This window comes from Humulus lupulus, chromosome 6, assembly GCF_963169125.1.
Source record: "Humulus lupulus chromosome 6, drHumLupu1.1, whole genome shotgun sequence".
NCBI lineage: Eukaryota > Viridiplantae > Streptophyta > Magnoliopsida > Rosales > Cannabaceae > Humulus > Humulus lupulus.
The window spans coordinates 150311906-150328181 of record NC_084798.1 but is presented as its reverse complement, the minus strand read 5'-3'; the positions used below and the strand labels follow the sequence as shown (position 1 = coordinate 150328181).

Genomic DNA, 16276 nt, shown 5'->3' with positions numbered 1-16276 from the left:
GGACCTTTGGAAGTGTCCAAAGTCAGAGGGGGTGATGATACGTCACCACCCAAGAGGCGACATATCGCCTGCTGTATTACATCGATTTACGTAAATGCTCTAAATTACATGTTTTAGAAGTCTAATTATATTGGTTGACCTAATTTGGTGCCTACACTATATATGGGTCAAAAACAGTGATTCGGGAGACTGGATCACTCTCTCCAGTCTCTATCTACCCTTTCTCTCTCTAGCTCTAAGAATCTCTAGTTTTCTCCAAGAACTCTCCAAGAAAGTTCTTGACTTAGAGAGTTGAAGGCTTGTTCAATCTCGATCATCATTTCCTCAAGAGAATGCCTCAAGCATCAATGGTGCCTGGGAAATAGACAACATTTCTCAACTTGTATAAGCCTTGGTTTTGTAGTTTTGATTTGCTTGAAGGATTCGCTCAAAGAACGTGGTGGTCTAGCCTACGGTTTTAAAGCTCCATTAAAGATTTGATCTACTTGGGTTTGCTAGTTCATTCTCAATATTTTTTAAGTCTTTGCCAATCAAAATTTTGTGTAGATTCTATTTTTTATGGTGGTGTTAATTCACTCTCTCCCAACATATGCTAGGCTTGTTGTCCTCTTCCATTAGAATACCGTGCATAACAGTAGAGAGACAAGTACCCTTTATATTAGCTAAGGTTCAACCAATGGCCAATTTATGAGCTTGAAGCACTCTTAATAATTCCTCTTCAACAGTAGATACTGAAGTTGAAATAATAAGCGGGAGAATGTCATTCTAACCCAAATAAGCATACTTAAGATGTTCTGGTAAAGTCTTCAATTCAAGTGCTGATGGCTTCTTAATAGATGGTAGTGGTCTCTCGAGCCCTTATCCAAGTTCCTCATATTTAGTCTTATAAATAGGTCCAACGGAGTTTAATCAATTTACGTATTCAATGACCTCAGTGACATCACAATTTTCCATACTTGGTAAAATAAGACTCATCTCAAGCGAATCTTTGATGAATTTTTCCTTTGAAAATCTTTCCTCAATTACATTCACACTAAAGAAACTATTGCTTGCTTTAGGATACTTCAAAGCCTTGAACACATTAAATACAACCTCATCGTCGTGCACTCTTAGCCTCAACTCTCCTTTTTGAACATCTAGAAAAGCTTGACCGATTGCTAAAAATGGTCTCCCCAAAATAATTGCAACATCTTCATCTTCCTCCATATCAAGAACAATAAAATTAGTGGGAAAAATGAACTTGTCCACTTTGACAAGAACGTCTTCAATAATACCTCGGGGGGTGTGTTAATGAACGGTCAACCAATTGAAGAGGAACAGTAGTGGGTCTAGCTTCCCCCAAACCAAGTCTTCTAAAGCCTTCTCACAATGATAGTTCCCAATGGTGCAAGGTATAGTGAAGCTACCCGGATCTCTTAACTTTTGAGGAAGTTTCTTTTGAATAATTGCACTAGACTCTTTTTTCAAGGCCACGATTTCATAATCCTCCATTTTTCTCTTATTAGACAATATCTCTTTCATAAACTTCACATAACTAGGCATTTGTTCAAGATCCTCAGCAAAAGGAAAGTTAATGTGAAGTTTCTTTAATACCTCGAGAAATTTGGAGAATTGTTTGTCAATATTGGCCTTTCGGAACCGCTGAGGATAAGGAATCGTTTGTGTAGGCTCAACATATTTCGACTTCTCTTTCTTTGGAAGGTCTTTAGTAACCTATTCTTTTGTTGGACTACTGAAATATTGATCCTCTATCTTCTTTCCCTGGTCATCCACTGTAGGCCCATCATACTTAGTCTCTCTCCTCAAAGTGATAGCTTGACATTGCTATTTGGGATTTACCACTGTGGAACTAGGTAGATCCCCTTGATTATGGTCAGTCATTAGCTTTGCAAGTTGGCCAATTTGTGCTTCTAATATCCAAATGGAGGATCTTGATTCTGCCATAAATTGGCTTAATAAATTATCAGGTACCTCTAGTTTAGTCACTTGAGGTTGTGGTTGTTGATGTTGTGGCATTTGTGGTATTTGATTGTCATAAAAGGGTCTTTGATTGAACCCATAGGATGGTCTATTTGGAGGCTATTGAGTCAGATTTGGATGATACTGTGGTTTGTGCCCTTTATTATTACTCCCTGACAAATTTTGGTGGTTCTTGTATGCTGGAGTATAAGTGTTAGGGTATGGGTTGTTATTCAGTTGTCTCGGGTAATTACCAATGGGTTGCACCTTTTCAAGTGGAATATCATCTACTGAATAAGAACCCGTTGCTGGACATTGCTGAAAGTGATGAGGCCCTCCACATGTGTCACAAATAATAGGAGATGGTTGTAGTTGCATCGCTTGAGCTGAAATGTTCTATTGTTGTTGCATTTGGTTGGTCAACAAAGCAATTTGAGCGGTGAGCATAGCAATAGAATCGAATTTTAGAGCTCCCGTTGTTGATGGTAAGAACTCGTCAACTAAGTTAGATCAAGAGCATCGTGAGTTGTAAAAGAAGTAGATTTATATCAAATGAACCTCAAGAAAACTTTCTTCTGATTTCAAGAACACAAAATGTAAATGCTAAAATTTTAGAATGAAAAATAGAGTGAATATAGAGTGTCTATTTCCATTAACAATGAGTGGTTACCAATTCTCCCAAAAAATTCCCCCTTTCTCAAATGAAGGGAGGTCATATATATAGTAGAGCACTAATGACTCTTAGTACATTGTGGTCCCTGGGGACACGACCCTACATATGCAATTTACAGGTGGTAGTGGTGCCAGGAATGTGGTGGTCGGTTCTAGTACATGCTGAGAGTTTGTTGGAGCACCTCAACTTCAGTACCTGGATGTACCTCCACTACTTGTTTAGTACGAGTGTCAGAGATTGGCTGATGAAGACCACATTAGGTACCTTACTCATACGACCACTACTTGTCTGGCGTGTACATCGTATCCGTACTCCAACTCCTCTTGGTTTGTAGGTGCATTCCGTATTTGTACGACCTCCTCGAGTCACATGTTTTCACCCTCGCAAGGTACTTTATTTCCAAGGACTTCAAGTGTTGAAATCCTTATATGGTATTCCAAGATGTTTTGCAATCAATGACCTCGCGAGAGGGCCCTATGAAAATGAGACAAGACGGGCCTCTCGACCCTAGGCGCATATTCTTGGTGCAAGGTATGGCATCATAGGCGGGCATGTGCCTCGCGACACAGTCAGTACGAGATGCGACAATAGGAGTGTAGTATGGCCTTCTGAAACACTTGCTTCGAAACATGCCTCCATAGGCGAGGTGTGCGCCTTGCGAGTCCCTCACGACTCACTCGGAGCAACTCCGCAACACCCTCAGCCTGACCCCGCGACACCCTCGATGCGGGACAAGGCATGTGCCTCGCAAGACCCTCGAGACTCCCTCGGCGTGACCCCACAACACCTTAGGCATGACCTCACAACAACCTCAGTGTGAGATGAGTCATGAGACTCGCGAGACCCTCAGGACTCCCTCGGCACGACCCCGTGACACCTTCGGCGTGATCCCACGACATCCTCGGCGCGAGACCAGGCGTGCGCCTCGCGAGACCTTTAGCGCGAGGCTTCACGTGCAAGGCTGTGGTGTGAGGCCATTGGTGCGATGCTCGTAGCGAGGTGAGGCTCCGTTCACGAGGTTTTTGGCATGAGGACCTTGGCGTGAGACGTTCTTGTGTTCAGCAAAGCGGTGGCTTCGTGAGGCGCAAGGGTGCGTGGCACCTGGGCGCGAGGGGTTCTAGTCTTCAACGAGGCAAAGGGTGCATGGAACATGGGTGCAAGGCGATTCGATCTTCAGCGAGGCGGATGCCTCATGAGCTGCATGGGAGCATGACTACTAAGAGCTTGGCACTCAGGTCTCCAACCAAGCAAGGGTCCCACGAGGCACATGGACGCCTAACACATGGGCGCGAGGCAGGGACCTCGCGGAACCCAGGGGCGCGAGACAGGGACTTTGTGGGACCCAGGGGCATGAGACACACAAGGGTGTTGTGAGCCTTCAAATCTTCAGAAAGGGAGAGACCTGCGAGGCACTTGGGAGTGTTGGCTAGAATGTGGTCTCGTGAGACGTATAGGCCTGAGCCCGATAGCATGACTAAGTGACCCTTAGCCATGTATTTCAACCAGGGATTAGAGATTTTTTCCTTGGTGGATTTTTGGCATCCACACTTGCCCCCCAATCTATGGGAGGGCCTTTAGGTGCTCTGATAGACTTTTCGGTACAATGTCTTCAAAGCATAGGTGGGGTTAATGTGTTTCTTTGCTTTGGTGGCATATAAAAACACACTTTGGAGGAGGTGATCCCTTGAGATTGAATGTGAGCCTATCATTTGGCTTTCCGGATCCCAATGTAGGTGTTTGGCTCCATTTTTTACCATAGATCAACCATTGTATTCAACAACTAAGATGAGTTTGAGCTTCTTATAAATAGATCTTCATCTTAAACATACTACACTCTTTTTTCTTATCTTTGTGGTATTTTTATCTTCACATCCTCCAAGAGGTAAGTGGTTCCATTCCTCACAAAGTCACTTTGGCTTTCTTTCCTCTTTATTATTTAATTTTTTTTATATGAAAATGTCTATATAGGTTCTAGGAGACTAAAACACCTTTCTCCTTTCTTTTTGCAGATGTGTACTTTCAACCCTTGGCATTTCTTCGACTGCGACGGTGCTCGATTTTACCCACCCAAGGTATACTTTCTTCCTTTCCCATGTTCATTGGGTTTAAATTAGCATTACTTGGGAAGCGTTGTCTTAGCCAGAGCTACTCGTGAGCTAATCTACATAGACGCCCTTGCTTGCACTTATACCCTTCCTTGTACCCCGTAGTTGGTCATTTTGAGCACTTGTGTCTAGAGGTTTTGAGCTTATTCCTTTGTGTTTTGTAGCACCCTTTCCACCTACACTTTCACCCCTATTACCAACAAGATGAGGTTTCATGGTATGTGGGGGATCATCTAGCGTTCCTCTGGGGGTTGAGTTTGTAGACTTATCTTCAGATTCAGGGTCCCCAGAGAACAACCCTTACCAAGACTATGACACCTTGAGGAGGGCCCGTATATGTCACCTTGAGCGCATGGCTGAGCTTAGGCATAAAATCTGGGTGGTGGCGAGCGAAATAGATTTAGTTTTGAGGGGTTATGGAGTCCCTTTCTCCTTTGACCTTAACGATCACATTGCAAGCCTTAGAGTGAGCCTTTTTTATCTACAAATGGAGTTGGAGTTCATGGAGGGAAAACTCCCTCCTGAACCTCCTGCCCCGTTCTCTCCCTATAGTAGCCCTGAGGTCACCCCTAGTTCCCCTCAACCCTTGTCCTCAATCCACCCATGTTCGCTGCTTCGGCACTTAATGCCTAAGTGGAAAACACTCGCAAGAAGGAAAAATGGAGGGTAAAGTGCCATGTTTTCACCTCACCTTTTTCCTTGGGTTTTGCAGATATGTCAAAGAGAATGCGAAGACAAGTGGCTCCTGAGAAGCCAGATTCTGGTCCTCTGTTGGCGTTCACCATCACGTCCAACGTGTCAGAAAATTGGTTGTTAGAATTATCTGAGAACTATCACATTGGCAAAGAGTACAAGCTATACGTACCCTCCAACAAGTGACGGGTCGATAATCCCCCCCAGGGCTATGTGGCCATGAGCGAGCACATCTTGAAGGCAGGTGGGACCATTCCCTTACACCCGTTCTTCATCATGGTCCTCAACCACTTCGACCTTGCTCCGCTTCAGCTGGCACCTAACAGCTGGTTGACTTTAAGCTACCTATATATGGTGTTTGTGGAGCTTAACAGTCATGCTCCTACGACCCAAGAGGTGCATTTTATGTATAATCTCATGCCCACACCTAAATCCAGAGGCTTCTCTTTCCTGCAAAAAGCCAATTCTCAAGTCTCCCTGATAAAGTGTTCAGTGTCCAACCCGGGTTCCTGGAAGCAGGACTTTTTCTTTGTGAAAGTTCCCTTTTCCGTCTGTGAACATTTTCGCTCATCCCCAAGTAAGTACTTCAAGCTTTTTCCTTTTACATTGAATTTGCTATTTTTGAACTTATACTCATATTGATAATCGAGTTGATTGTTCAGAGAGCTTCAGTATCCCCGATGTTCCTGAGTCAGAGGCATTACCAGTAGACGTCTTTCTCGTTGCCGACCCTGCTATGAATTTTTTTGCATGTCTATTCACTGCGGCCAACCTTAACCACTATGGTTTATCCAGGGTTTCAGAGCCAGACCTGTTGTGGAATATTTCTGAGCGAAAGAAGAAGGTGACTCTAGTCAAGCCTCACTCGGATAGGGGTGATTTGGAATGGATGCCTGTGGAGGTTTCCCCATAATCTAAATGTCTAGCCCGGTCATCTTCGTCCCCCAGGGGGTGCCCTACTTTTGTCCCTACAGACCGCGACATGGCCTCTCATTCTCGTGGTCCACAAACCATTCCTGTGTGCTTCGTTATGCCTTTCTCCGAGGAGTGTGATAATCTTCCCTATGCTCCAGCTACTCATGCCCATTCGAGGCACCCTTTGTCCAATGTTCCTGCGCCTCTTCCTCCCTCAGTGAGTGGGTCTTCCGTCACTGCTCACCTGGGTGTTCCTGATTTGGAGGGGTCATCTTGGGTGAGTTGCACGTCAGCCCCTTACATGCAAAGGTATACTCGAGTCACCGAAAGTATTCCCGAGACCGAGTGGAGAGGTCTCAAGAGTTTTTCCATGGCAGAGCTTTGGGAGACTCTTGTGCACTGCACAACTTGGGTGAGTTCATGCGTCTTCATTCTTCTTCTTTTTTTGTGTTTTGGGTTCTTTGTTTGCTCATTTTTTTTCTTTTTTCTTCCTTGCAGGCTTCTCTGGTGGCTCAACACTTCGCTGAATCGGCAAAGGACCTCTGTTCATCGAACTCTGAAAGGGACCGTCTAGTGGTCAAAGCTCAGGAGCTCGAGGGACAGCTTATTGACATCAAGCTTACGCTGGAGAAGGCCCTGGCGAAGGCCTCTTCGTCGTCAAAAAAGAAGAGAAGAGTGAAAGCCAAGGTTGCGATGTTGCAGGAGTGGGTCACTCTCCTGGAGGCTAATTTGGCTGAGGTCGAGTACAAGTCCATATAGCGCACCCTCTATGGAATGTGGAGGCAGAATCCTAGCTTCGATTTCTCCTCCTATGGTGACCATGTCGTTGCCAAGGTGACCGAGTGGAATGCTTGTGGTGGGAGGCCTTCAGATTTTTCTTCTACAGCTTTTACCTTTTTAATTCGATTTGGTTGTATGCTCATTTGAACCTCATTTTTTTTGTGGAAAATATTGTGTTGCCTCAATGGAAATGATTATAATATTACAACTCTATGCAATAATATTACAAGTAAATATAGATTGATTAAATAAGGTTACAACTCTATAACTGAAAATACAAATAAACTAAAGAAAGGAAGAAGATGATGATGAAGAAGAGAATAGTGAGAATACAACTCTAAGCAAAAGATTACAAGTAAAATAAAGTGTTTAGACCAAATGAAAAGATTACAACTCTTAAACAAAATATACAAGTAAATAGAACAAGAGAATAAGAAGAAAAACAATAGAATAAAAAGAAGAATATAAACACAATCAAACTCTCACTTACACAACCTAAGTGAAGAGGATTGGGGATCACCAACTTGAACAAAGTTTAAAACCTTTCTCCAAAAGCTTATTTCCCCCTAACTCAAGCACTAAGGGATCTCTCTCAGATATTGGAAAAGCTTTATGGAATTATCAAGCCTCAAGGTGTTTCTAGCCAAGTGCTCTAGTGGATAGAAAAGTTGTGTCTTACAAGTGAGCATTAGGCTCCTATTTATAGAGTTTAGAGACACCCTTTGAATTTCAAATTCCACCAACCCCCATGGCTGTTACCAATGATTAATTGGGTGTTTTATGGAATTAAAATAGAGATTTGGGAGTTACTTGGCTGTTGGAATCGTTCAAAATTGGATAAAAATCGAAATTGTATGAAGCTGTCAGCCACTAGGGCCGCGACGCTTGTTTCAAGCGCCGCGACCCTTGGTCATTTTCAGCAACCAATTTTTTAAGTTTTTTCCAAAACGTTCCAACTTATTCCCACTTGATTTTTTAACTTCCATACACAATATGGGAGTTAAAATCACATCTCTATCAGCCATTTCTCATATGGCTTTAAGAAATTCATCTCAATATTGTGTAACAACAAATCTACACAATAATGGGTGGTATTTAGGAGTTACAAATTTGTGATGAATTTGTAATACCAAATATGTTACATGTTTGGATATTTAACATATATCCAAATAATGTAACTCTCTATTATATGATACAATATGTGACATTCTATATAACATTTATTTAATCTAAAACATTATATTATAAAATAATATAATATTACATTATATTATAAAATAATATAACATACTCTACCCCCAAGTGGTTGGCGAGATTTATCTTGTCTGTCACTTTGATCATTTTGCTCATGCACTTTGATCATTCAAATTAGTGATAGGTACACGAGAGTTAGATATGTGCTCACGTAAATGAGGAATGTGTCATGCCAGTAAGAAACATATTCACTAAAAATAAGTAGAGTGCGTATGTATCTATGGCGACCTTGTTCTTACTACATATCAGGGGATCTAGGTGAGCCCTCTAATTCATAGCTATTAAAATTAAACTTGTATGTTTAGACAAAGAAATGATATTCTTGCCTCAGACATGGAGGTCTTACTGATAATATTTGTTTAGGTGCTCTGCGTTCCACACTCTAGGTACCATGGTATCATCCAAACGTGCCAGCTTGTCGGTGTTAGGGGGCACCATCTGGGCACCTTGGTAGGGCCCTTCCCAATTCGTTCCTAGTCCACACCCAGGTCACAAGTATTTGGCAGAACTTTCCTTAACACGAGGTCTCCGACCCTGATCGTCCTCTCTCGCACCCATGAGTTATAGTATCTTGCAACCCGCTGCTGGTACGTTGCCAACCTCAATTGTGCATTTTCTCTTCACGCCTCCAACAGGTCCAAATTTTCAGCCAATGCTACATGGTTAGCATGGTCATCGTATGCTTGTATATGGAAGGATTTGACTTTTGTTTCTATTGGAAGAATAGCCTCGCACCCAAAGGCTAAGGCGAAAGGCATTTCTCCAGTAGTGGAACAGGTGTGGTCCTGTAGGCCCAAAGCACATTGGGCAATTCTTTGATCCAGGCTCCTTTCAACTTCTCCAATTTTGTTTTCAAGTTCCTTTTTAGGATCTTGTTGATGGCCTCCACTTGTCCATTGGCTTGCGGGTGCACTACAACAGAGAAACTCCTCTTGATCCCCCTTTCCCTGGAATCTTCGTTGAATAACCCTCCTTCAAACTGGGTCCCATCGTCAGAGATTATCTTTTAGGGTACTCCATACCTACAGATGATAAATTTGTTGACAAAGGTGGTGATTTGCTTAACCATTATGTTGACTAGAGGCTTTGCTTCCACCCATTTAGTAAAGTAATCAACTGCTACAAACGCGTACTTTGCTCCTCCCCTTCCTGTTGGTAACGCGCCAACCAAGTCAATCCCCCACGTAGCAAAGGGCCACGGACTAGTCATGCTCACTAGCTCATTTGGTGATTGTCTGGGGTAATTCGCATGTCGTTGGCACTTGTCACATCTTCTCGCAAAATCGCCCGCGTCCTTTTCCATGGTAGGCCAATAATACCACTGTCGTATGGCCTTTTATGCCGTGGATTGCCCCCAGTATGATTTCCACACTCTCCTCTATGTATCTCTTGTAGAACCTTCAAAGCGTCCCCCTTGTCTATACACCATAGGAGAGGGGTGGAGAAGCCTCTTTTATACCAAAATCCATCTACTAAGGTGTATTGGGCAGCTTTGTAAATTAGCTTACGGACGTCTTTTTTATCCCAAGGCAACGTTCCATGAGTTAAGTACCTCGAGATGGGTGTGGACCATGATTTCTTGGGAGTATTGACCATGTGAACCTCCCCCTCTGCTATGCTTGGCCTAGAGAGGTATTTGACAGGGATGGACTCAAGCGTGTCTTCGTCTCGAGTAAAGGCGAGTTTTACAAGAGCATCGGCATTCGTGTTTTGCTCTCTTGGGATCTGTTCTATGGTGTATTTTTTGAACTGGTCCAAATACCCTTTTACTTTGGCCGGGTATGTAGCCATTTTTGGGCCTCTAGCTTGAAATTCGCCCTTCACCTGGAATACTACTAACTGTGAGTCACTAAAGACATGCAAATGTGTTACCTTCAGCTCCCTGGCTAGTCGCAAGCCAGCTAGGAGTGTTTCGTATTCTGCTTCGTTGTTGGAAGCTTCAAATCCGAATCTTAATGCACAATACATCTAATGTCCCTTAGGTCCCATCATCACTACGCCAGCGCCAACTCCTCCTTTGTTGGACGCCCCATCCACATGGAGGCTCCATTCCTCAGGCTGATTTTCCCCCTGCATGTTAGTTCATCCTCTTCTATTTTTCCCCCCTCATGGGGTCGTTAGGCAAACTCAACTATAAAATCTACAAGTACCGACCCATTGACCGAGGTTCTTGGGGTATAAATGATGTTAAACTGACTTAACTCAATTTACCATTTTAGCAACCTTCCTGAAGTCTCCAGTTTGTGCAAGACTTGACGCAAAAGGGTGTTGGTGAGAACTTCAATAGCATGAGTGTGAAAATAGGCCATCATCTTTCGCAAAGCCACTATCAAGGCATATGCTAACTTTTCTATTTCTGGATACCGAGTTTCTATGTCTACCAACCGCTTGCTGACATAGTATATGGGCTGCTGATGCTTCTTTTCTCCTTTGACCAGGGCGACACTTATAGCAGGCTTTGACACCGCTAAGTACAGGTACAATCTTTCCCCTTTTTCCGGCTTAGCCAAAAAGGGTGGTTTTCCAAGATGTTCCTTTAGCTTAGTGAAGGCTTCCTGACAATCTTTATCCCAAAAGAACTTTTTATTCCCTTTTAGGATGTTGAAGGAAGGGAGGCACTTGTCAGTGGATCTGGAGATGAACCTATTGAGAGCTGCTACTCTCCCTGTTAAGCATTTCACCTCCTTCTTGTTTCATGGTGGGCTCATTTCCAATAATGCCTTGATTTTTTTAGGATTGGCCTCAATACCTCGAGAATTCACCATAAAACCAATGAACTTCCCTGACAAAACTCCAAAGGTGCACTTGAGCGGGTTTAGCTTCATTCTGAATTTTCAGAGTGTGTCAAACATCTCACTGAGGTTGCTTGTGAGCTCTTCTTCCCTCCTTGTCTTTACCAACATATCATCTACTTATACTTCCATATTTCTTCCTATCTGATTTGCAAACATTCTGTTTACCAACCTTTGATAAGTAGCACCTACATTCTTTAACCCAAAAGGCATCACCTTGTAGCAATAAAACCTTTGCTTGTTATAAACGAAGTGTGCTCCTCATCATCCGAGTTCATAGGTATTTGATTGTACCCAGAATACGCATCCATGAAGCTGAGTAGTTCGTACCTAGCCGTGGCGTCTACTAACTGATCTATCCTAGTAAGCGGGAAGCAGTCCTTAGGGCAGGCTTTATTGAGGTTAGTAAAATAAACACAAGTCCTCCACTTTCCATTGGGATTCGAGACTAACACTGGGTTGGATACCCATACTGGGTAGAATGCTTATCGGATAAACCCATTTACCTTCAACTTGTCAACTTCTTCTTTCAAGGCCGTGTATCTTTCTAGATCTAGTGCCCTTCTTTTCTGCTTCATAGGTCTTTCTTTTGGATCAATGTTCAAGTGATGGCAAATGATTGATGGGTCTATCCCCACCATGTCCTCGTGACTTCAGGCGAATACATCGAGGTTAAATTTTAGAAATTCTACCAACTTTACCTTCACGATATCTGGAAGGTTTCTCCCTACCTTCAACTTCCTTAATGCCTCACTCATAACTGTGACATCTTCCAACTCCTCTACTGGCTCATTTCTTTTACATTACTTTGAGTGAAAACATTGCCTATTTTGGCCTAAATTCTCTTGTGGAAAGGCTAGAGTGAAGTTCATGTTTCACATTATATTTTTAATATATTGATTGTTTATTTTGTTCTTCATTTCTATATCTTTGTTACAATTAAATTTATTTTCTTCTAATTTTTATTCTAAATTTATTAGTGTCCTTTACATAAGTCTAGTCATGCTCTTCTTATGTAATTTAGGCTCTTAATTTAATTTATGATATTTGTTATATTATATGCTTTTTACTGCATTCTGCCATTGGTATTTTGTCGCTCTAAGGTATATAATATGATAGGTTTTTAAAATTAGAAGTTAGTATAATTTAATTAAAGAACATATTTTAAGGTGAGCTTTATTATATATATTTTTCAACTATAATTAATGGTGTAGAATTATAGTTGAGTATAATGAATCAATTTTATTAAAATATATATATGTTTGCATGAATGAAACTTATGCCTTCCATATTTTCTTTCTCATTCTAATTCTTCGATTTTGTTTATTTAATGTTTAAAAAAATATATATATTCTTTTTCAAAGTTACATTTTTTCAAAGTTTATTATTTCTAATTTACTAATCTTTCTTTTTAATTGTAATTTACCTCTCTGTAAATACGACATAGCTCGATTACTACTGCGACCGCTTAGGAGTTATTGGGCGATATCAATTTTTGGTGCCGTCGCTGAGGAGGTAATTCTACAATTAATGGTTTGCATAGTAAATTAATTTTTTTTATTCCATTTAAAAAAAAGAGTAGTATAATTTTTTTTATTTTCTTTCATTTTATTTATTTATTTATTTTTATTGTTTTTTATTTATTTATTTCACTTCTTGGTTTGGAATTTAATTTCTAGAAAAAAAAGCATAAAATTTCATAAAATGAAAAAGCATAAAAAAATTATTGAGAACATTTTTGTAATTGTGGAAATTAGTAAAAACCAAACTTGTTCTGTCTTAGAAAAATTGGTTCTTAAATAAGGTCTGTGTTAGCGTTACCCTCCAACCTTTTCTAAGAACCTCGGGGAGTTCTAGAAAAGCTCTTGGGCCTAAAGTGGTACCTTGACAGCCTTCCCACTTAGCCTGGGAACAATTTTGGTGTATACTTATTACACTATTACACACTTGCGCTTATAATACTTACAAAAACAAATATTTATGCCACGAAACAAAGACGCACTAGGGAGATTTGTGAGACAACAACTAGAAACTTTAGAAAACTCTCCTAGTTCGTCGTTTTCTTCCATTCGTTCAAACACTCCCGATTCACCGAGACTTCCTGAACCACCCATGATGGCTCATCAAGATGAAGTCCAACCAAGAACGCTACAGGATTATTTACATCCTACGCGTACATCCACACCTTCATGCATAATGTATCCCAACAATATGCCAAATTTCAATTTCAAACCCAGCATGATTAACCTCTTACCAACCTTCCATGGGTTGGTAAATGAGAGTCTGTACGTGCATATACGGGAATTCGAAGAGGTGGTGGCTACATTCAACAACCGAGCTGATGTCACCAACATTGTGAGATTGAAATTCTTTCCTTTCTCACTCAAAGACCAAGCAAAAAGCTGGTTGTATTCCTTAAGGCCTAGATCTATCCGAACATGGGACGAAATGACAAAAGCATTCTTTGCCAAATATTTCTCGCCCCGTAAGACTAGCAGCCTTAAGAGGTAAATCTCTACCTTCATGCAGAAAGACCATGAAACTTTCCATCAGGTCTAGGAGAGGTTTAGAGATTTGATAAATCAATGCCCACATCATGGATACGAAAGTTGGCATATGATCAGCTATTTCTATGACGGTCTCACAACCGGACAAAGACAATTCGTACAAATGATGTGCAATGGTGAATTCCTTCAAAAAGATCCCGATGAAGCTTTCGAGTACCTCGACAATCTTGCTGAAAAGTCCTACACATGGACAAGCCACGATCAACTGGAATCTACCAATTAAGGGAAGATGACACCGTCAAAAGCCAAATTGAATCATTGAGACAACAATTCGAGGCTTTCAAATCTCAAGAAGGTAGAGGAATCCACATGGCTGTAGAGGTAGAGACACGAGATCCATGCTTCATCTGTGGAGGGGTGGAACATCAACCGCAAGAGTGCCCAACTCTTGGTAAGTTAAGAGGAGGAAATGAGGAACACTGCAATGCTTTAGGGGATTACAAGAAGCCTTATAACCCTTTCTCAAACACTTACAATCCCGGTTGGCGCAACCATCCAAATTTCAGCTTGAAGGATTCAAACCAAGCATCTCGGAGCCAATGGAGGTCTGAGCAGCAACAACCGCCAAAAGCATACATTGCTCCTCAAAATAACACGTAGTCAAGTAATTCTCTTGAGAATAATTTGCAAATGCTTGCGCAAACACAAATAGCCTCAACTCAAGAGCTCAAATCCTGTTTCACACAAATAGTAGAGGAAATGAAAGACATGAAAATCCAAATGACAAAGCTAAACACTAATTTGGCAATTCAAGAGCATGGTAGACTTCCCGCTCAACCTCTAATCCATCAAAAAGGGAAACACATGGCACAAACCTCCTCCTCTCCAGATACAAATTTCAAAGAGGTTAATTCCATCTCTACTCGAAGTGGTCAAAGTACGATTTCACCGTTAACTAAGACAACGAGTACGTCAATGCCCGCTCCAGATGATGATGTGCCAATAAGCATTCCAGTAAAGGCACATTTTCCTCAAGCTTTGAGATCCACTAGAAAGGTACTGGAAAATCATGGTGAAACCCTAGACCTTTTAACACATGTGAAGATCAACTTGCCATTGTTGCATGTGATCAAACAAGTGTCGGCTTATGCCAAGGTTATCAAGGATTTGTGCACCGTTAAAAGAAAGCACCATGTCAAGAAAACTGCATTCTTGTCAGAACAAGCTAGCACGGTAATTGACTGCAAGACACTGCCTAAGTACAAAGATCCTGGTTGTCCCATCATCTCATGCAAAATTGGGGAGCAGGAATTTGGTAAAGCCCTTCTAGACTTAGGAGAAAGTGTAAACCTCATGCCATATTCAATATACTTACAATTAGGTCTAGGAGAACTCAAGGCCACATCTGTGGTGCTACAATTGGCCGATTGATCAGTTAAGAAACCTCGGGGAATAGTAGAAGACGTTCTGATTCAAATTGAAAAATTCTGTTACCCTATTGATTTTCTCATCTTGGACATTCAATCTGAAGTGAGTATAGATTCCAAAATTCCCATCATTCTTGGTAGACCTTTCCTCGCAACAGCAAATACACTCATTGACTGTAGGAATGGTCTCATGAAAATCTCTTTCAGGAACATGACTCTAGAAGTGAATATTTTCCATATCGGCAAACAACCACCTGATACCGATGAGTGTTTCCAATCATATGTGATCAATACACTTATTTCAGAAGAGGTCGAAGCGAAATACACGTCTAATCATTTTAATCACCTCTTCAAAATTTCATAAAGTTCTGAGCCCAATGAGTCTAAAATCAACCCTGAAATCCTCAAACACTCACAGGCTAGAAGAACAATGTTTTGGAATCCAATCTTTGAGGAACTCCCTCAAGATCGAGAAACACCAAAACCATCCATTGAACAAGCTCCTCAACCAAAGTTGGCACAACTTCCCGAGGGTCTTAAGCATGTTTTCTTGGGAGCTGACAACACTTTTCCTGTCATAATATCTTCTAAGATCAATGCCACCCAAGAGCAGCAACTCATTAATGTGTTGGAAGAACAAAGATGTGCATTAGGATGGACGATAGCTGACATCAAAGGTATTAGTCCATTAATTTTCTCCCATCACATTCAATTGGAAAACGGGGCTATACCACATCATGACCCTCAAAGAAGATTAAACCCAACGATGAAGGAAGTAGTTAAGACTGAAGTCTTGAAACTTCTTGATTCTGGAATAATCTATCCTGTTGCTGATAGTAAATGGGTTAGCCCAACTCAGGTTGTTCCCAAGAAATCAGGGGTCACAGTGGTACAAAATGAAAAAGAGGAACTTGTTCCTACCAAGGTCACAACTGGGTGGCGCATGTGCATTGATTATAGAAAATTAAATGCAGCCACCCGCAAAGACCATTTTCCACTTTCATTCATCGATCAAATATTGGAACATGTGGTAGGTCATCCTTTCTATAGTTTTCTTTATGGTTATTCAGGGTATTACCAAATCGAGATTGCCCTAGAAGATCAGGATAAGACCACATTCACTTGTCCTTTTGGTACTTTTGCCTTTCGGTGTATGCCATTTGGCCTGTGC

The 16276-nt window shown here is 41.4% G+C and overlaps 1 non-coding gene across 1 annotated transcript; it reads right to left on the bottom strand.

Annotated features, from left to right (window-relative positions):
* Positions 1-13667: 13667 nt before the first annotated feature.
* Positions 13668-13774, bottom strand: LOC133787325 (small nucleolar RNA R71). The gene has a single exon (XR_009872353.1). It is a non-coding gene; the product is annotated as a small nucleolar RNA R71 (small nucleolar RNA).
* Positions 13775-16276: the final 2502 nt, after the last annotated feature.